At 34.0% G+C, this 23,080-nt stretch overlaps 2 long non-coding RNA genes across 3 annotated transcripts; one reads left to right on the top strand and one right to left on the bottom strand.

The window, feature by feature from the left end:
- Positions 1–4,689: 4,689 nt before the first annotated feature.
- On the top strand, positions 4,690–21,998 carry LOC128224712 (uncharacterized). 2 transcript variants are annotated; one of them, XR_008259526.1, is made up of 6 exons: positions 4,690–5,194; positions 14,606–14,692; positions 15,260–15,372; positions 16,839–16,949; positions 17,966–18,043; positions 19,898–21,998. It is a non-coding gene; the product is annotated as an uncharacterized LOC128224712 (long non-coding RNA). The 2 variants fall into 2 exon arrangements; XR_008259525.1 differs by lacking the exon at positions 4,690–5,194 and adding an exon at positions 5,253–5,429.
- Positions 8,777–10,979, bottom strand: LOC128224713 (uncharacterized). Its single transcript, XR_008259528.1, has 3 exons — positions 10,855–10,979; positions 9,920–10,052; positions 8,777–9,301 (listed from the first exon to the last, which is right to left on the bottom strand). It is a non-coding gene; the product is annotated as an uncharacterized LOC128224713 (long non-coding RNA).
- Positions 21,999–23,080: the final 1,082 nt, after the last annotated feature.

The raw sequence follows: 23,080 nt of genomic DNA, 5'->3' as shown, positions 1-23,080 counted from the left end.
ACTGTCCCCCCGGACCTGGGGGGGGGGGGGGGGCATGCTTACCATTGACTGGTGCATTACTTTAGCGACAGCGATAGGTTTTCATATTACTTTTCCCTGTTTGAATGTAATATCTTAATTGTCTGTTAATATGTTCACTGATAAAACTTTTGCGCCCTGGCACATTGCATCTCATCAGTCATGGCAGTATTCTTCAAGTTCAAGCGTCTCCGTGGCCTAGTGGTTAAGCGTCCGCCTACGGAGCGGGAGGTCGTTGGTTCGATCCCTGGCCGCGTCATACCAAAAGACGTTAAAAAATGGTACAAGTAGCTCCCTTGCCTGGCGCTCGGCATTTAAACGGTAGTGCTTGGAAAAGTGGTGTACTCAGTACTGGTTTAACCCAGGAAAGTTGTACCTCGTGTATCGGTGCTTTACACCGAGCACGTAAAAGAACCAAGGGGTCTCTTCGAAAAAGAGCTAGGGTATCGCACCCGGACTTCCTTGTATCCCGCCACTGTCTCTTCAGCGTGCTGTCCCTTTAGCAAAAACAAAGGACCCCGTTGGAAATAAGTGCTTGCACTTTCACGGGTTATCCTTGACCGCAAGGTCTAAAGAAATACATACATACTTTTTCAAAATTCAAAATGTTTATTTTCTAAACCATTAATTGATTTATCAACACCATATTCACACATTCTCATTTACAAGAGGTTTGATAGTGATAAAATCAAATGTGGAACGCATGGCACCATCACTCTGGTGAACGAGAATAATTTCATATAGCACAATGTACGTGAAATAATGACAGTATGGCGAGTCGTTCCTTCACTATTTTTACCCATAAATACCATAAATTAAGCCTTTTCATACAATAGATCTCCATCACCTCTCCGACTCCTTTCTAATTTGTGTAAATATATGAACATAATCTTGTGGTCTTTAAAAAGATAGAAGTGTAAAAAAGTTTATATCTTCGACTTCAAAGAACTTCATTAACGCTAATTCTTGACCAAATTTTAGTTGCCTTTAACCTTGAAAATAATCGGTTAAATGACAAGATGTTTGTAATCAAGCTTAACGACAGCGTTTTTGTGACATTGATGAAAGATGGATTCTTTTGTTTGTATTTTTTTCAATCGGATAAAAAATTGTACTAGTATCTGATACAGGGTTAATGAAGCAATGCGATGGTTAGACGTCATGCTAACCATTGTATAGTATAACAGCGATGAGGAATATGGATAAGTCGACAGTTGACAGGTAAGGACATTGCAAGAAGTGTCATTTTGCTAATTAATGCTTTAAATATGACAATATTTTTCTTTATTCCCATTTCCTACATGTTCCCATTACCTGTCCTTCCAATTGGAAATGTCCCATTTTAAAACTGAACTTTATTCTCCAATTGGAATTTTCCCATTAACCAAATATTCCAATTGGAATTTTCCAATGTTCATACTTTCCCACTTTGAATGTGGGAATCCTCCAATTGGAAAGATTCACTCATGGGAAGGATTCGCAAACAAATGCCTTAAATGAATCTATCGGTTCTTCATTTTTAATGAATATATTATTTTTCATGTATTTAGTGTAAAATATTCTTAATTAAACAGTCAATTTCAATTTTAAAAATTATGTTCCAAATTCTCCCACAATTATAATAGAGCCAGTTTTCCAATTGGAAATGCTTGAAAAAGCCATTTTCCAATGGGAAGGCCATTTTCCAATGGGACTCCCATTGGAAAAGTTGACTTTAAATGCCAAAAAAACATATTTCTAAATTAAATTTCAGGAAACAAAAAATATCTCTTATTAGTATTACCTAACACATTTTAAAAATACAAAAATAAAAAACATTGGGTGAAAAATAAAAAAAATAAGTTTGCAAAAATTCCGGATTTGCAAACTTAATCCGGATGCTGTTTAAAATGTCTACAAAAATTTAAAGACTTACATTCTATATAATCACGTTTTCCAAATTTAACACTTGGATCGTTCACTTGCTGGCCTTAAACATAATTTAGATACATCCTTGTACATCGTAGCTGAATGGCGATCTCCAGCAAGACTGTGAATATATATTACGTGACGATGTAAACGAGATTTCGTAAACACTAATAGTCCATGCATTAAAGTTGCACTCTTACTCCCAACTAAGATTTACAATACAATTTTTTTGATGTACCAAAATTGATGAATAAATGTTTAAAACAATGGTTCTGATGAAGATTACAAAAGAAGGGGCAGAAAATACATTATTTTTACCTTAAGAGACGATAAAAGATCACAGTAAAATTTTAACACCCACCAATTATTTAATATATTTGCTTTTTCAGCTATTAAATACGCGGTTACAATCTTGTTATTAATCAATCATATTTTGCATACTTTAGTAATTAGATAAGGTTTATCGCTCAAAATTTATGTTTGTTATATATGTGTATGTATTAATTTTGAATAAGCGTGTCACTTGAAGTAATATACTAGTAGGGTTAAAATATTACTTTTGAAGCCATTTGGTCTTGGTGTGTCGGTGGTTTTTGATTTGCCAAGGGGTTTCGCATCAATGTTGTTGCATCATCCCTTGTGGGTCGAAGAGTTTGACACAATTAAAGCAGTTGGTTGGTTCCGCCATGTTTTTTTATTTCAGTCCTTTGTAAAAAAAATGTTCACTGAGTGTATAGAAATTAGACAATAACGATCTATTATCTACCGGCTTAAAGAACGTACCAAACCATTAAATACGATAACGTTCTACACTTTATACAAATTCACATTGAGCTGTCAAAACCTAGTATGTACTGTTGTGATTTATGTGTTTGTTGTTCTCTAACAAAGCGTATTTACAAAATACATAAATCATTACACCACAGAGAGTTGTCAATGAAAGAAGTAGCAGTAAAAGACAATGATGAACCCTTGGAATATCATCGCTATTGTATTTTTAATTTTTCTCTACCATGTGGACACAAACCAGAGGTCTATACGTGTGTCATGCATCTGTTGTATGCATTTCCTAGATGTATGAGACTTCAACATTCACAACAGTGAAACACATTCCATGAACGGGGAAATGATGTTTTCAACAGTGCGAATACAGCCTCGTATTTTCGTAAGTTGTGCAGAAAAAAACATTAGCCAAGTCAAGTATTTGCGATCTAAGGTTTTTTCAGCAGTATTATATCACTGATTTCCATGGATTTTCGCGCAAATTGGCTCGTGCCAAAATAAAAAATAAAAACGTTGTCAAAACGTTCAATCTGTGAGAGTGCAGCTTTAATTCAACACAAAAAGCGATAGAGAGAACAATCGTATCGTGTAGACAATGACCTTTATCATAGAAAGGATAACGATTGTTATAATGTTTGTTTATTTAACATAAAATATTGATAAATGTAATATTGATCTGACCTAACAGTTGAGAGGTTATGATAGCAACCATTGATTTTAACAACCATCAAAATTTTCAGTAGGGTTTTTTTTCAATCCCTTTTACAAGTAATAAACAAAAACATTATCTCACATTTTATGGAAAATGAAAATGTTTTATAAATGATTCATTAGTCCCAAAGAATAACGTTCCATACAAGATTTAAAATGTTCATTTTATATTTGATAAGAATTTAGTCTTCCATGTTTATCAATACAAAATGTTTTTCATTACCACAAAGATTTATGATGTCTTTGTTCAACAAAAAGAAATATGTTCTCCATTTTTACAAAGGCAAACAGCAAATCTGGCGGGTGTCGCCAACGGTCATCTTTGACGGGGTTTATGGCGGGTCGGCGAAATGCTGACGGGGTCATTGTTTGATTGAGAGCCTTGATTTCAATGGGGTAGATGATACGCTACGAACAATTGTAATCAGATCAGTGTATTCTATGTCAAAGGAAAAAACTCCCAACTTTCAAACATAGGATTATCAACCCATTTAATTAATAGAATTATTATATATTACTTTATTTGTTGTCCACTTATAAGACGATGGACTAATTATAACCCCCTCTATCTGTATGAGTGATCAAACTGATTATTTTATTTGTAAGATCACATGTCATTGACGCATTGCAATAACTTAAAAGAGAAAAATCTTTGAATGGTGTGTTGAAAGTCCAAAAGACGACACTTATCGTTATCATAAATTTAGTTTATCATCCAGGACAACTAAAGCTCGTTGTGGTGAGCTTTCACAATAGGTCACTTAATAAACCATAGTTAAACACCAACGCTCGATTAATAATACACTATCAGTTGCATTACTATCGCCAACTTTGTTTAACATTATGTTCAAGTCATTGGTTTCAACTTACTTTTCTTGTAATTATCAACTTAAAATGAGTTCTTTCTTCAAAACCTCGGTTGTTAAGTCTACAAGACCATTTGTTTTGCAGTTTCACTAATTTAATTAAATCGACCAAGGGTTCAAACAACTTCTGTATCAGCCATACATTTAAGATGATGGTTTTTCGTTTACATCGCATTTTCAGTCTGTTGTTTTACTAGACAAGATATTTACAGAAAGTACAACGATCTTCCTGATTTGATAATATGTAAAATATAAATCACATTCAATATAACATTAATCCTCATCTGAATGATATATATATATATATATATATATATATATATATATATATATATATATATCTACTACAGATATTAAGGTGACCATATATATATTAATCTAGGCATTACGGGGACCGCTGGATTAAGGCGACAAAAATTGGTCTCCTTAATATTTTCAGTCCAGATTTGATGTATCAAATGTCAATAAAAATGTCCATTGACAGTAAGTTGATAAGCTTGAATGTTTATTTACGAGATAATTTCATTGTTTTAAATCTTATTATCTTTTAATATTAAAAAAAATATTCTTAAACTTTTGTGTGTGTATATTTGTGTATCCATAAAAATAGCTATTAAGGCGACCAGGGAAAAAATCATAATTTTGGTCAAAAATAGCTATATACTAAGCATTTTTTATTTGTTTTACTTTATTTAAAGCCTATTGTATATTATCCCGAAGTTTCATTCCATAAAAAACAGAAATAAGGAAATTCGATATTTCGTGTACCATCAGCATCCAAATTTTCAAGTATACAGAAATTTAACTTTCCGGAATATAACGGAAATTTTCGGGTATCTCCGTGGTACCATCTCCGTGCAATTATGCAGTATGGCGTTCATCTCTTACGGAAAGAGAATGGTAACTTGGTAAGTGTTTAAAATACATATTCAACGTTTTTTTCGTTTATTTTTACGACTTTTGTACAGTAGTATAAATCGTCCACCCTTTGGATGAAAAGCAAATGATTTATCCGGATTTTGTTCATCCGAAACTAAATCACTAGTATCAACATCCGGTGTAATTTTTGCTGGTATTTTGGAGAAACCCGATTGATTTCTAGCAAACTTGGTTTACCACTACATCGTCGCTTATTATTGTTTGGTATGTTCCAATCTAAAAAGGGATTTGCTCCCTTAACATCTCAGATTTTAATAAATAAAAGACGAAATGATACAAATGCCTTACATTTTGTTTGTCAATGTCATGTCATTAGTCATTCTCATCACCTTTGAATAGCAGAACAGAACGAACACTATCACCAATTCGTATTGTGGCTTTTTGCATGTGTCTTAAATGCTCATATTTGATAATAAATGCAACAATAAAATATTTCCCTTATTCTGCCACAGTTATGCACCAGTCAATTGTAACCATGGCCCCCAGGCAGGTCTTGTTTATACCAGGGATAGCAGGGGAAATGGGCCATGTTTTTACGTTCCAGGTGGACCAGCAGTGCTGAGTGAATGCGGTGTTATTGTTTTTGCGCTGAAAACTGGGAATGGGCCTAACCTAGGATGTCCCCAGGGGCATTTGACGGGGATCTGGTCATTTCGTAACCTTACCATTTCGTAACTGCTGAATCTTGGTTATTTCGTAACCATTTTGTTAGTCAATTCGTAACCGTCAAGAAATCAATTGCTCATATGGTAACCACCATTTAACAAGGTGATAAATAGTACACTTAGCACCTCGTTAAGTGTATTGTTCGAACGTGGATGTATATGGCACAGTAACCGAGACACTTATTGGGAGACATTACTCAAATTCTCACTAGTAACAAGCCAATGCTAAATTAGAAATGATTTGTTATACTACCAAAATATGTTAATTATTTTCTTACATTTTGCTTACTTATAAACAATAATTTAAGACTGATCGTGATGTATTTTTGAGTAAAATTACGTTTACATAAATGATCATTCTTGACCTATTTCATTGACAATATTTGTTCGAATTGTTTAAAACGAACAAAATTTTGTTCTGTTCTTTTCTCAATTGATCCATATTCTGCATACTTTATATCCGAAACCGACAAAAAACAGCCTAAAATTATTAGTTATGGTACAGTGGAAATTCACTAAACCGGCAGCCAATTGTATAAAAGTTGGTTAGATTTAACCGCTGGTTAAAGTTGTCCAGCGGTTAACTTTAACCAAGTTGGCCATTTTATCCAAACCGTTTATCCGTTTGTATAAAGGCAGAAAATGCGGCGGCTAAGTTAACCAACTTGGACAACTTTAACCTAACTAAAACTTCATAAAAATACCCACAATGCACTGGTAAACAAGGTTCCGGTCAGTGCGTGTTTACCGCATTTTTCTGTTAACATCATAGACTTGTTTGGCATACAACGACATTACGAAAAGGTTGTTGAATTTTAATGAAAAAAAATACCCATCAAATCCATTACACATCCAATATCCATTAAGTAGCGTAAACATGTACCTATTACTTTAATATACACCAATATATAGGGCTTATGGTGTACCTTTGAAAATGAAAATGACAAATGAAAATCTAATATATCATGGTACAGTAAACTTAGTACCAATTTAATAAAATCGCACTTACCTATTTCAAGTGCATATTTCCTCTTTATAGAATTTTGTGCATCGGCAGATTTAATGACAAACTTCATTAAATCTGCCCAGCATATTAAAATGGTAAATATTCAACCAAATACCTGAAAAAACTGTCAACAATGTATACGCTCCTTCTGTCAAAAATAGTTTGATAAATATTACACATGCAACATCTCAACGGATAAGCTCATTCCGGAAACAGGGGTATTTAACTTTTAATGTGCACAATATTGTTGATATTGCATCAAATAAAAATGCATGAGCATGCAAACATCATTCATATAATCTTCTTTAATATACCGTAACAAGTTTTAAGTGAATACCAGTTGCCAATAAATTGTATTTGCTAACCCGAAATAAAAAGTGTCACTTTCATTTAAATGCAATGGCTTCGTCCATTTAAGTGTGTGTTTTTTGTAGAAGATGCCATCTACGGAATGTATAGTCAGTTTCAACTTTGTCCTTGAAAAAATCAAATGAGTTTTGTATGGGACCATTCCTTTTGATACTAATTTAATATATTTATCTTGTTTTTTATATGTTGACATTATATGTTATTCAAAGTTGACATTAAAACGTTTAGTTTTATATGTTATTCAAATTAGTATTATTATTCAAATTTAAACTCATTTATATTATAAGTGACTTTTGGTATCAGTATCAGTACAGAGAAATTATTAGTTTACAATTTAACCCTCTCAGCATAATACAATGTATTATTAATAACTTATTCTCTATATGGCCTTAGATAAACCATTGCGTGAATTCATTTCCACTTACCAGGACCACAAAATCAACAGATATGAAATATAATTTATTTTCTTTATTTTCATAAAACTATGTAAATAAATTCAAAGTCAGTGTGTAACAACACTCACATGTATTTAAGATTAATAAAATCTTTAATGTGAGTGTTGAAGAGACATGCAAATTTATTTTACAAACAACAAGTCAATAAAACCACACTCTAGCAATAATGTATTTATTTTATCATATTTGTTATAAGATTTTTTTAAAAACCAACCATTCATCATTTATACAAAATGTTCGTTACTATCCCCCCCGCCCCTTCGAAGAAGAGGGGTATATTGCTTTGCACATGTCGGTCGGTCGGTCCGTCGGTAGACCAAAGCTTGTCCAAGTGATAACTCAACAATATCTGGACGTATGGTCATCAACCTTGACATGAAGGTTGGGTCTGACCAGTAGATGACCCCTATTGACTTTGGGGGTCATCTGGTCAAGGTCAAGGTCACAGTAACCTTTAACGCATAAAAGTTAACAAATCTTCTCCCAGTGAAATCTCAACAATGCCTGAATCTATGATCATCAAACTTGACATGGAAGCTGGGCCTGACCAGGAGATAACCCTTATTGATCTTAGGAGTCATTGGGTCAAAGATCAAGTTCACAGTGACTTTGAATGTGAAAATGTTTCAAATGATAATTCGACAATGCCTGCACCCATGGCCCTCAAACTTGTCTTGGAGTTGTGTCTGACCTGTAGATGACCCCTTATGATTTTAGGGGTCATCGGGTTAAAGGTCAAGGTTACAGTGACCTTGAACGAAAAAAGCTTGTCTGTGTGATAACTTGTCAATGCCTGCACCCATGGTCCTTAAACTTGACATTTATATTTTTGGTGACCAGCTGATGACTCCTATGGGTTTTGAGGTCGTAGAGTCAAAGGTCATGGTCAAAACACTCTCTATCCTCAAACATTGAATGGTCATAATCTTAAAACTGCCTCAACGGCATCCAATGTCAGTGACAAATCAGCTGTCATTTCGGTCCATGCAAATTTCATACAATTGTCAATATAATCCTGACAACATGGCGCTCAAGGGGGGGGGGGGGGGGGGGGGGGGCATAATGTTTGACAAACATCTTTTGTAAAAACTATTTTTACAGTAAATGCAGTCCTGTGTCAATATAATTAATGTCAAATACTGTTGTTTATTTTCCAATTCAGCCATTAACTGTCAAATGAATAGTTTACAAAGAAAATCATTAAGAGTGAAATTTAAATATAAAATGACTATTTTGGTACATTCCAATTAAAAACAATAATCAAACTAAACATTGTTTCAACATGACAAGTGGTATTTATTATTTCTTTTATATAACACTCCCCATTAGTATGATAATTTGAATTGCAAGAAAAAGATCTAAGATATCAAATTTGATGGATAATATAATAATTAACAATAATCATTTTTTATTTAACCCTATCAATACAAGATAGGACGTTGACAATTAAGCCCTCTGGGAGCAGCAATTTGAAACTTTTTCTATTCCTCTCATGAACTTTTAAGTTCCTGTTTGTGGTGTTTCCTAAAACAGGAGTCTGTCAGATGAACTTGGTCATCAAGTGGCTAGTACCGCTACACTCTGAAGAATAGTAAAATGAATATTTTAAATCATAACAATCCTGTATGTGCGTTTAAATAGGCATTTGAACATATTTTAAAGGAAGATGAATGATATTTTGCCAATGAAGGGAACGCCCCTTAAAAACACCATGAAAACTAAACTATATAAGTTACAAGAACTGGAATGTCAAAACATGATTTTAATGCAACAGAATGCAATTTGGTCTCTATAGTACTCAAATGTTCAAATTTAAACTATTTAATAAGCAATAAAGCAGAAGTATAAAAATCCATGCTTTACATTTGAATGTTCCTGTAAAACTTTCCCTTAAGTGGAGTATTCAAGACAATTTGACATCAGGCAGTCAAACAGACTTACAAACAGATATTCAACATGTTACCCATAACATGTGATAGGGTAGGCATTCTTAATAATTCCTATTAAGTATTGCTCTCACTTTATTTTATGATATTTATGTTCATTGTTATCAATGAAGGTTGAATTATGAAGAAGCCAATTATTATATATATAAATATAAATGTATTTTCTTTTATTCAAATGACTGTACTGAGTATACTGCTATATTTACTGAAATATGTTTTCAATTTCACAATATAGTTTTGTTAACAATCTAACCTGATAATGCTATGTATATCCTTACTGCTCGTGAAGTATTAGATCTGGTGTTGGTTCCATTCCCTGCTGTAGCAGACATGTGTAGAACTTATCAACACTGGTTCTTCTGACTTTGGATGGTAAAACCACTCAACTGAAACATACATTTATTATATACAATAAGAGATAAATAATGTATCTGTCTTTTTATCTATAACATGTTATTTGCAGGATACAGTTAGGTCTCAAATCACAAATAGCTTACATTTAGTCATTTATATCACGCACGCAAGCACGCACGCACGCACCCACACACACATGCACACACACTTCTTTATGTGTGGTGAGAGTTGTCTAGTGGTACAGGTGTCCGCCTCTCATCCAAGAGGTTGTGGGTTCGATCCCCACTAGGGGTACTTTCTCATGGCCTCTCAAAAAGGACACAGTACTGGTTTCTGCCCAGGAAACGGACTCGAGAGTGATCTTATAAGCTATCAGCTTTCGTCTCAATCGAGCTAAAATAAATTAGTATAAACCAATAATATAATTACATACTACAGTAGCAATTATCCTCCTGTGTGCCTCAACCAGGGTGTATTGAAAGAAAGTTGGAGAAATAGACTTTAGAATGGGTAAGATTCCTTGAAAATGACGTCATAGCTGTCAACTTCTCAATGTTTACACGCGGTTTAGTTTGATTGTAAATATGTGGAAATGAAACAAAATATGTTTAAAGCGAGGGGGTATCTATACACAGTAAGGGCGAGACCTGCAAGCAATTGTTGGTCTCGACCCAGAGTCGTGACTAGTGTAAGATTATGGAATAATATGCACACAATAACAAGGTAAATATCGTTCTCAAAATGCAGCTTGTTGTCACTGTTTTTGTTTCAAGATTCCTTGGATAAGTTTTATGCATAAATTGGGTCACAAATAAGAAATTGTTTTTTTCTTACCTCTAAATTCATCACTGTCATGGATATCGATGTTATACCATTTGTTTTTTATTTAGGCAGAGTCCATGTGTCTGTAAAATCGTTGAAATAAGTTTGGAATCGAGCTTGTTTATGTCTGGTCCGCCATCTTTGTTTTCGATAAGTCAGTTAACCATACTCCCAGTGGTCGGTTAAATATTGTCCAAAAGTTAGCCGAATCACGCGCTGGTTAGGATAACTTATTTTTTATACAATCGGTTTACGGATAACTTGACCAAACCAGGGAGATAACCAAAAGATAACCGCTGGTTAGGACTTATCCACGTTTATACAATTGGCTGCGGATCTCCACAAAACCGGAACCCCGGAATTCCGGATACCGGACAAAAAAATCGAGAAAATTTGTTAGTTGTCAACGTAATTTTACCTCACGAAACCGGACGTTTTGTTCAAACATGTCAAAATAATTCTGTGTATTAGGAATTCGCGAATCGTGTGTCACTTTGTTTTGACAGCCGGTACGTCGTTAAATATTACACCTGTGATGTTGTGTTAACACGATAATCGATAATGATTATTGCACTGTGGATTGACTGTCGCGCGATAATCAAACGATAATCAAACTTGTGAAAAGAAAATTGATTAAAACATTTATTTGTTTGTTGCAGAAAATAAAGAACTAGAAACGGTTTTTTAGTGATCATTTTGAAGGGTTGTTTTATCTAAAGACTTCTATTGAATCAAATTAGAGCGGTGCTTTAATTAAACTATCAAACATACTAAACAAGCATTAAATTATGAGAGTTGTTTTATTTCAAGACTTGGAAAAAAGATGGTTATAAAAACGCAGAAATGTTTAATTATGCTTATCACTTTTGCAAGTGCTTTAATCATGTCTCAACCTCCATCTAAACATCGGAGAATTGAACTGTCCCTAGAGGACAAAAGCCTTTAAAGGTTAACTCAGTTAATATATTGAGTAAACTTACTCCGGTTTAGTGAGTTTCCAATGTATTAATTTCCAATAACAAGATACAAAATTAAACACATCGGCACATTTTTAATACAATAAGCATATAAAAAGCGCATACTCTCATTTGGCAAACTCACTACATTTTACAATACTTCTATGCAATTTAAAAAAAATTGAAATTCTAAAGTTATATGGTCTATATATTTAAAAAATATTGGCTTAAGGTCACAATTCCTCTCAATGGTAGAACATCTATGAATTAAAAAATTATTACATTTAATATTCAGCCTACTTATAATATTTCCTTCGCAACATAAAAAAATAGCTAGTGTGAATGTTTCTATTTGTCATAGTTTCAAGAGTTTATTGGCAAATCGCACTAAACTATTAGGAATAAAGAAGGAATACAACTACTAGATTTAACTTTGTTTATGTTGTTATTTTTATGTTTTATACTTACAGTAAACTTATTTTGTAAATTCAAATGGTATTAAATTAATTCCTCATAATTATAGGAGTCAACGGTTAAGATATGACCATTCGATTTCTTAACGGTTACAAATTGACTAACACAATGGTTACGAAATGACCAACAATGAGTGGTTACGAAATGACCATAATTCATTTGACAGGGCTTTTACCAGCTGTTTGTCTGTGCAGAGCGGGAATTTTACCTGGGATTGGCTGGACCGAAAGTCAAAGTCCCCGCTATTAGCAGGACCTTGGGGGCCCATGCTGCAATTGACTGTTGCATTATTTAGATTTTTTCTTAACTTTACGACACGCCCCCCTACAGTATTTTATAGTCAAGTTTAGTAACATTTATTTACAGAAATCGGATAACTTAACAAGTAAACTGTACTGAGCTTTTGAACAAACCTACATACTTATAAATCAAAATTGATATTTTAGGGTCTACACTGAATAAACCCAAAATGTTAGTTTTGATTTACTAAATTCGAATAGTATTTAGTCTATCCACACAAAATTTACAGGATCATCAGATAACAAATTTTCTAAAAATTCTCTGTTTGCCAAATAGGGAAGACAGGTTTAAGTGGGGTTAAAAGGTTGCTATCTGTGACCAAAGAAATACTGTTCAAAATTGTGAGTATTCATTTATCTTTCGTTCAGTAAAGAGCATGCAATGGCATAGTGGTTGGATTAGATAATCTGACAGTGGTGCTGGACGTCATGAGTTCAAATATTGTTGTGAGTTCAATGTACCAAAAGAATACCTTTGGAATACACAATTATCTATAAAAATGGCAGAGCAAATTGCCCATATTGTAGTAATGTCTTAGATCCAGCTTGGATAACTTGGACACAGTAAGCGGTTCACACCAAGGGAAATTCTCAGATAAAACAGCGCTTATGAACATGAACATTACATTTTTCATTGAGACAAAGAAAAAATATTATTGCTGATCTTCTGAAAACAAATCTTGGATTTAAACAAATCACCAACAAAAATATATGCATTTTAATCACACAATGTTAACAACAGCGCCACAGATCTTATCTGTATGTTTAGGGTTTTTAAAATTTAGCAGTTAAATATAGATTAGCATACTGGTAGGTCTGGTTGGTCTGTTGCTTTAGATGCTAAGTAAACATAATGTCAGTGATTTCATCACTATTTCTATTAAAATATCAGTTTTCTTCTTCAGAGCTTCTCACATTTGCACCATTTTTTACCATTTGAATCATAAAAAGATAACAAACAAACACGGATGGAACATTTGAAAATACAATTCAGTTGGTTTCTATTTTCTTGCTCATTTTTGCTTGAAATTATTCTGCTTGAATATGATATTTGTTGCTTAAATTTGAACTTAACTCTTTGTGAATATTTAAGGAATGTAAGGGGTCAGATTTCAGATTGCTCGTTATTTCTGGAACACTAAATACTTTATTTGATTGTGTACACTGCACTTTCTTGTTAAGCATTCATCCAAATCATTTGGGTAAATATTGGCAGAAAAACTGCTTTTAGATTTATACTGGTCATCAAAACCGGGACTGACAAAACATAAGATGTGTTTAATTAATGTGTGGGAAAGAGGTTTAAAGGTGTCCGCCCACAACGAAATGCTTGCGGGTCACAGTACCCCTTCAAGTAGTTCTTGAAAAAAAATGATTCTCTCAGGTAGCGTTTGATTATGTGTACATTGTATCCTTGTATGTATTTTCAAGTGTACACATGATTTATTTTAGGTTTGTACAATTTTAGTTTTATTAAAATTTTGACATTTTTTTAAGATTTGCCTGCTCCTGTCTAAACACTAAATTCTTGGTCTTTGGACTATTGTCTGCAACTTCAAAACACACTTTTTGGAACAGGACACATTTTTCTGATATTTTATCCAGTTTGACTGCAATATAAGTTGTATTTATCAATCAAGTAAAAAATGACATTTATATTTCCATAATTACCTGGTAGTTATTTGTTAATTTGTTTTAATTCATGGATAGGTTTATTGCGAGTGTCATGGAAAGCTGGAACTTTGCAGTACACAACATGCAAACTGAGAATGAACTGTGTGTGCCGGCTTTGTGAACAAAAACGCAAGGCGGCTATGGTTAGTTGCGTCAAGATATCCTTGGGACCCCCCCCCCCCCCCCCACACCCCCCCCCCCGGACACGCAATACAATTTGTGTTTTGCTGATCTGTTGGGATCAGATCATCCATTTGGGGATTTAGATATGTTACCCCAGCCAACAGGCTGCATGTTTAATTTTACTCAATACTAAAACAAAGTTTTAGTGCGAACATCAACATGTTTATCTAATTGCAGTTGCTGCTTGGGACAATAAAGTTAAGTCAGCAACCGTCTACCAGACTGCAAGATTCATCTCTTCCAAAGGATGTTGTACCTTTCCAGGTGGGTGTGCATTGATTGATTGATTGATTGATTGATTGATTGATTGATTGATTGATTGATTGATTGATTGTGAGTTTGTGTAAATGAATAACTGTGAAACCATAACCAAATGTTGGGCTGTAAAGGTGTGTATGTGCATGCTTCACATATTCTCCGTCCTGGTTGGCATACTGGACCGTCATCAGACACTCTGCCATGAATGTTAGAGAGTTTAAAGCTATTTCTTATTTTCCTGTGTAACTATATTGATGTTAGATTAAATTTATGCTTATAGATGCTCAAAGTAACTAGATGCTCTGGCTGTTCACTGGGTGACAAAGGCTACCCAGTATTGGTTGTTTCTTTTTTCTGAAAAGATGTTTCTAGTGAATTGCCCAGTTGCAGTGGTTTTGACGCCACAGAACCAGCATAGCTCCATGACAGATATATATGTTTTCGTCATTGATGTCAGTACTGCTGTATTGGATGCCTCACAATTTCTGTGTGGAAATGTCATCTGATACACTCATAACGGCTTATTTCTAGCATAGCTTTCATAAGTGCATGGCCATTCTCTGTCATTTTCAGATACACTGTGTTTTGTGTGGATAAGAAATGCAGAGTGGTACCTCCAATCACCTAATGGGGACAGTTCCTGCAATTTACAGAAAAGCTCTCAATTGTAGCCCTACGAACTTCAGGTAAGCGATAAATCTAGACTTCAAGATATCTCTGTACTCAAGTAAGTTTATACATCATTTGAATAAAACATAGGGCCGAATTCAGAACAATCACTCTCACTCACACTCAATGAGTTAATCCTCTGTAATCACATAACGGTCGAGATATTTTCGAGTGAAAGGTATATCCGTATTCACAGGTGTGAGTGAGACTCAAGTGTTTTGCGTGAGTGGGACATTTGTGAGTGCTCGGCTAGGCCACTTGAACCGCCCTCGAGGATTGGTTTTGAATAGGAATTGAATGAGTGTATGTGAAAACAGTACATGGCAAGTAGAAAAGATTAAATATATCAAATATTTGGAACAAATAAGGGACATGCTCGTTCCCAGACAATATTTAAGAGAGTGGGATAATCCATTGAAGTACATGTTCATTCAATAACGTGGCCATCTATAAACAAAACAAATTCAAAAGGATGCGCCTATCATATATTTGTTTTGTTTCGCAATGATCTTGAACCCCCAGCAATGTTGATGTTTGCAATTCATCAATGGCTGCAAAGACAGGCAGCTAAAGGTACGTGAAGTTAGCATCTTAGCGGCATCAAGTTAGCGGCCTAGCGGCGTGAGGTTGGCAGACTAGCGGCCTGAATTTGTTATCTATTTCAAGGTCCAATGGTTTAAATGGGAAATATGATAAATCAATGTTTTTAGTCATACATTAGCGGCCTTAAATTGTTTTCTACTTCAGAGCATTTTTATATGAGTTTTCTTCTAAAACAATGCTAAAATAATTGTAGATTATGCAAACAATGCAAGATTATATATGAATACATATTTAAATTACGTGATACAATGGAAAACGGCTACATATTTAAAACAGCAACAACAACGACAACAGAAAACATGCATTTAAACGTATTTTGCAACAGTTATTTACAACCCAAAACGTTTATTTTTATTAACCAATTGTTTTAAAATGTAAATTTCAGTTTCAGAATAACACTTATTATCATTTGTTTGTTGCCATAACTAACAATAAGGTACTCAAATCTCAAATAAACATATGTTTACAATGTATAATGTAAACATCACCATAGTCAAACAGATAATCCGATATGATCATGTAAACATACATTATAATTATATACTGTATTGCTCACTTGATGAAGTGGAGTGTTAGCAAGGCGTGTGAATACGAACAGATCACTTGAGTGTCACTCCCCATATTCCACTCAAGTGATCATTTGAGTGTCCCTTACGGGAATGTGGTTGGAGTGTGAGTGAGAGTGGATGTTCTGAATTCGGCCCTTACAATTTCAGCATCAAAATCCAGGTTTAGATCCCAGACCGAACTTTGTCTCCTTCATTAAACTTAATTTCAGATGTTCTATAAGCCACATACATGTTCACTACTTATGACGGATAAGAACTTTCGCAAATTGATTATAAATGCGTTTTCCCAGATTTACACCCTCCTCTTGCAGATACTGCCGATGGTGAAGCTTGGGTGCACTGGGCCGGTTTTCCAGCCGTGTGGAATCAACATCTCCAGCTGAACTGGGGCCGGGAATTATATAAGACTCCTTAGCAGCATGGTGAGCTTTTGCGTATTTATTTCCTGGCTCATATACCCGGCCAGACTTCTGCGTTTAAGCTTTCCTTTCGTCATTTTTTTAAATAACGTATCTCAAGTCTTTCAATGAAATCACAACTGTGACACCTTTGGAGACTAGATTTAAATTAAGGAAACATTATGTGTAGAAAGCCTTTTGGGTGATTTAAAATCAAATTAGTAAACAGGATTCTCATGGTTCATGGTTTATAATTGGCCTTGACCTTTCATTCTTTACTTTGGTAACAGCTGCTTAAGTATGTAAGAAGGGGGGGGGGGGTACAGATGTGATAGTAAACAGTGTTTAATAAGGTATATTTGTTTTTATTTTATCACCATTTTGAAGGTAATGATTGTGTTAAATCAGGGATAAGTAACAAGTTTAACACAAACACTGCAACATGTTCTTTATTTCAAATAAATCTATAAATTATCTCTGGAGAATTTAGTCTGATCACCATTTCTCAGAAAATGTAGCTGTCTAAGTGCCTATTCCATCAATGAGTATCACTGTCTTTAAATTGCTGTTGCGGTACAGTTTAAATTGCAAAAGTTTTATGGCCCTGCTTGTTTGCAACTCCTCATTCATTTTTGTACAGCGAGAAAAGTAAGGGAATTCTAGAGATTTACTAGTATTATGGATTGTTTTTCTTGAGTTACACAGTACTTAAAGAGGAATAAGTGTGTACACAACTCCTCATTTTATTCCTGTTTATTATTTATATATGTAACATAGATGTGTACAAGACTTAGAAACATGACATAAAAGAGCTCACTTTGATAAATTTTCTCAAAAAAAGATATCTTTACTGTTAAAGTAAGAACTTTTACTGCATTGTAAGTAATGTCTTCTGCTCATCTTTATGACATCATTACATGGAATGGAAACTTCCCAAGATACATTTCCACATGGCGCAGCTCATTTATATATATTGCTGATGGATTGTTTAGAAAGGGACAGTTTTAATTGGACAAAATGTTTTAATCGCCATTTTACAGAGTGCCAGCCAGTCATTGCTGTTCTTTGCATTGCTGAGGAGGACAGTCCTGCCAACATAACAGTTTGTTCAATAACAGGTAAAAAACTGGTCTCACTTTACATTTTCAACCACTGCCAGATAATATAATCTTATATAATGATAACTCCTTCTTCACAACTGGTGTTAAATATATAATGATTAAACAAACAATAAAATGGAAATTATGCTCTTTAAACTCAGAACCATTATTGACTGTCAGATGCTACTGGTAAATGAACAGGTCTTGATGTCCTTTTCTTGAGATAATAACTATTTGCATATTACCCCGGTACTACTATTGTACATTCAATAGAAAATCGTCTTGTTTGTATCGTTAAATGGCTTTATAATGTTCCCCACTTCCTGATTCTTGAAAATTACGTGAACAAATGACAATCCTACTACCATTTAAAGTTTGATTAAATATCGGACAAGTGTGTTTGTTTTAATTTGCCTTCTGCTTAAAGTAAGGGTATATATACTGGGCAAGAAGTGCTGAATTTCATTGTGAATGACAGTGATTATCCATAGTTTGAATTTGGTTCGGACATGTTTGACGGGAATTCAAAGACATTGTTTTGTCATCATTTTCGCATACATTGGTTCATTCCAAGATAAAAAATATAACCTTTTTCAAAATGTTCAATCTGTGAGAGTGCAGCTTTAATAGACCTGTAAAGACTTGTCGATGTGAAACTAAACTCTCAATCAAACTTTGGTAAAAGTCTTCATTTGAAGCAAAATATGTTTCAATACCCTGTATGAATTTTCTTCACTGGATATTGATTCATAAAAAACAATGCTCCAGGGTGCGGAGCTATTTTTTTGCTATATGTCTAAATGGAAAAATCTTCTCCTCAGAAGTCAACTTTGTTCCCCAATGTGCAAGGCACAATCGGTGAAAATAATTTCAATAAAAGTCACTGATTATTATTGTGCTATACATTCTGATGGAAAAACAAAAGCATCTCCCATCATTTTGGCGTGGCTCAGATCAAGAGGAGAATTTTAAGAAAGGTAATAACTGAGCAACTAAGAACATGCAAGTTGCACTGGTTAGAGTGTAAAAAAGACCCATCTCCCTTCATAAGAATTGATAATCATCACTGTATTAAATCAAGAAATTGAAACGTAAGTGTCTTGTCTTTTGCAGTGTTTTTGAAATATAATATAATTTTAAAAAAACTAAATTATTATTTAATATGATTGTGAATGTGTGATGTTTTCTTCTGATCATTCACTCTCAAAAACCAGATACTAAAAACATATTTGTAGATTTTTTTGTTTTACTTGTAAATATAGCTTTAAGGTTGTATTTTAGTCAAAGCCTTTTATTCTGCTCAATACAAACTTAAATATTGTAAGAGTTATGGCCCTTTGTAATTTTTAAACAAATACATTTTTTTTATGTTTTTGTAAGCCCATTATTAAGGGACTTTTAATATTTTGACCAGCTGCATTATAAAGTCAGACCAAAAGTGTTCAGTAAGTGTCCAAACAATAACTAAGTTAGAATCCTTTCTCAATTCAAGTGAGCGATATAGGGCCATCTCTGTGTTTGTCTGACTAAAAAACAATAATCAATCTTTGAGTTAAATTGACAAATATTGTTGTAGAATGTTTTGTGAAGACATACAATTGGATTACTTTTGTGTCAATAGGATTAAGGTTTCTGCACATAAAAATTATTTAGAATTGCATTTGGGTCAGGCGGTTCACGTTCAATATTACTTGCAGTATAAGTGGAAGCAGTGACTTAAAATTAATTACCAAACAGTTTCTGCTCAATTGCTTTGAGTTAACATACGAGTTATGAAACTTGGAATACTAGTTCTTGGTGGCATAAATGAAAGACCTTGTTTTGTCACATTGACTTGTAATCAAGCACTAACTTCCTCTAAATTCTCTTCAGGTGATGGTTGGGCACACACAAGAAGACATAGATCACAGGTGTCTAGCCATATGAGTAGATAGGAGTGTCACAATCTGCCAAACGTACTTCATCAGACGAGCAGAAAGCTTCTCAAGATCCCGCACTGCACACTAAGACATAGTCTTTGACTACAACAAGGTGATGAAAGTACAGAGAGGTCCAATTGAAATCAATTCTGTGCTGCTGTCATTTCTTCATTCTGGAAGTCGATGGACATGATTTATCATGGCATCAAGTGTGCAGTTTGCCGACTACCAGCAGTCTTGTTCACCAGCTGTGCAACTTGAGCTGGTAGCTTTATTGCTTGAAGCCACTGCATAAGAGGGGGAAGGTGCAGGCTCATCAAAAAGTCTCAAAAGTTGAAACTAGGAAAAGAAGTTTATCAAGAGTGTGAATCTATTTTGAAAACAATCGTAAACATACTATGAATTGAGATGCTTAAATAAAAAACCGCTATTCAAATATCAGGAAACTGCCTTTTTCATACTAAAGGGTAAATGATGTCGCCATTTCCTGTATATATTTAAATAAGATATGTCTCCACAATTAATATTTTTAGGGAATTTTTCTCAACCTAATGAATGAGATTAAATTGTACAGTGTTATATGAGCTTAATATGTGTTTTCTCATTCTTTAAAATTGGTGAAAAATTGTCAGAAGATAATTAGACCAGTATCCATTACTGCAATCATACAATCAAATATACAGGGACAAGCCCACTGGGCATATGATATAATTAAACCCTGTTTAGGGGCACGAGGCAAACACTTTCAAACGTTAAAGCTGCACTCTCACACTTGGGATGTTTTGACAACCTTTTTCATTTTATGTCTTGGATTGGAACCATCCAATTTTTGCGAAAAATTAAATCCCAGATTTTTCTATTTAAGTTAAAACATTGATGTTTTTTATGCACTTTTCTTAAACCGTTAGTAAATATTAATTTTCGAACGGAAATATGAAATCTGCGATCTGATCTTTTGTCAGCAATCTTTTATCATTGGTTTGCAGATAATTACGCCAAAACTTGCTCATTCCAAGACAAAAAAAGTTGTGGAAACGGTATATCTGTGAGAGTGCAGCTCTAAATGTTTAATTGCTTGATTTTACTACTGTATTAGAAATTACAGGGATTGGGGCATATTTTTAGTGTTTTTATTGCTTGTTTTTGATTCATACAGTCATACTTTATTCTTCAGGGCACAACTTACAAATAGACAAAACTGGAAAATGGTCATATCAAAAGGTCAAAGATAATGCAAGTTGAACAATCATATTGTTCATGGCTTGTATTTTTGGTATATTTTGTTGCATATGCTATAGAAAAGTTGAAAGTTAAAAATAAATTCTTAGTTGAAATGATGGCTTTGAATGGTATTGTCAGATGAGAAACGGCACTATTAAGAAATAGGTATAATGGTTCTTTATTTATTTTCATCAATTTTAGATATTATGAAAATTATTATCTTATTTAGTACATGAGACCTTTTAAACAGTTATTGACAATATAACAATGTGTATATGAAGCTTTAGATCAACACTTAAAGCTGCACTCTTACAGATTGTCAGTTTAGACACAAACTTGTCTCAAAATCGGCTGATTTGGTTATCATTCCTTTAATTCAGTCATATTAGATAATTCACGATAGAACCAATCAAAAATGTTTGGTAAAACTGCCGAAAAGTTCATTTACATTAAATTGTTCGTAATGCTTTTAGTCATTGTTCGTAATGCTTTTAGTCATAAAACATCATTTTTTTAACATAAATATGATGAACTGCAATATGATCTTTTTTCAGCAGTCTTATATCACTTCAAATTGGGTCTAGACATTTCTGCAAAAAATACTCCATTTATAGACAAACAATAAAAGAGTACCAGCAGTCAAAACGATCAATCGGTGAGATTGCAGCTGAAATACACCTTTTAAGACCGCTGTAAAATTCCAATGGTTTGCCTAAATCTTTAAAGCTAGCATACTGTTTAATTGACAACCATACTTATTGTTTAAAAGTGTCATGATATCTTTGTACAATGTTTTTATATAATTCATTAAAGAAGTGAAAACAAATTTGTTTATCTTGTAATTTGTTATCTATTATTTAAATGACTCAGACAAAAATGGGAACGTCAGTGCTAGTTCTTTTACTATTAACATCACATGAAGTTTCTATTGGTGTAGCAGCAAGGAGGTGTTACATTAAGGATGCATCATTTAAACCAAATTATACATTCATATGCACATCATACAGGCGTGTAGCCGCCTATACGTGAATACGCGGCTGAATCCACATGATTCTGACAAAAAAATCAACCAAAGTTGCAGTATGCGAACTTGACTACATGAATCTAAAACTGGTTATTTTCCAGTACTAAATAATGCACATCGGAACGCCCAGAATGCACTAGATTGCACCATGGTTTTCAAAATTTTCTGAGGGGGCACGCCTCTGAACCCCCCAGCACATTTATGAATTCACATGAATAGAGGGGTAGCTACACCCCTGACATAATTGAAACCACAGTGTGGCTAAACAACACTTGTATGTTTATCATACGCAGTGATCTCCCATGGAAATGCAATCGTCAAAGAATCTGAAGGGGCTGTTTATATGGACTAGATTTGAAATGCACCAAGTGTTTAAAAAAGTTGATTTCAGTCACGAAGAGAATCAACCATACCCCCCACTTGTTGGAGTAAGATGAAATGTCCACTTTCCGCGAGAAAGAAAGTACATTGAAAATGTTCATTTGATTCAATTGACTTTATCTTTTTATAAATATGTTGCAATACATAAAATACGTTATTTGTTATAATTGTTTACCCAAAAATATACGAGAACGTTGTATACAGAGTATGTTTTTACTGAACATGCGTCTGTTTATTTTGATGCCATAAAAGGTTTAAACTGTTTAAAGGAACTATAACATTATAAAACAAAAATCCGATTACAGATATCAGTGGCAGATCCAGGAATTGACTTAAGAAGGGGTACGTGAAACTCATGGGCTTAATCTTTCCACATCCGCCCCTCCCTCAGAACAGAAATTGAATGGCTTAAAATGTTGGACCCAGGTGGGGGTTAGACTCCCCTCATTTATAGTCCGAAATAGAGCAAATTTAATCTTAATATTGTATTTTTCCCGATGTTGACTGAGA

Source organism: Mya arenaria, chromosome 17 (genome assembly GCF_026914265.1).
Source record: "Mya arenaria isolate MELC-2E11 chromosome 17, ASM2691426v1".
In the NCBI taxonomy this organism is placed as follows: domain Eukaryota; kingdom Metazoa; phylum Mollusca; class Bivalvia; order Myida; family Myidae; genus Mya; species Mya arenaria.
Note: the sequence above shows the minus strand (reverse complement) of the source record. Positions and strands in the feature narration are given on the sequence as shown.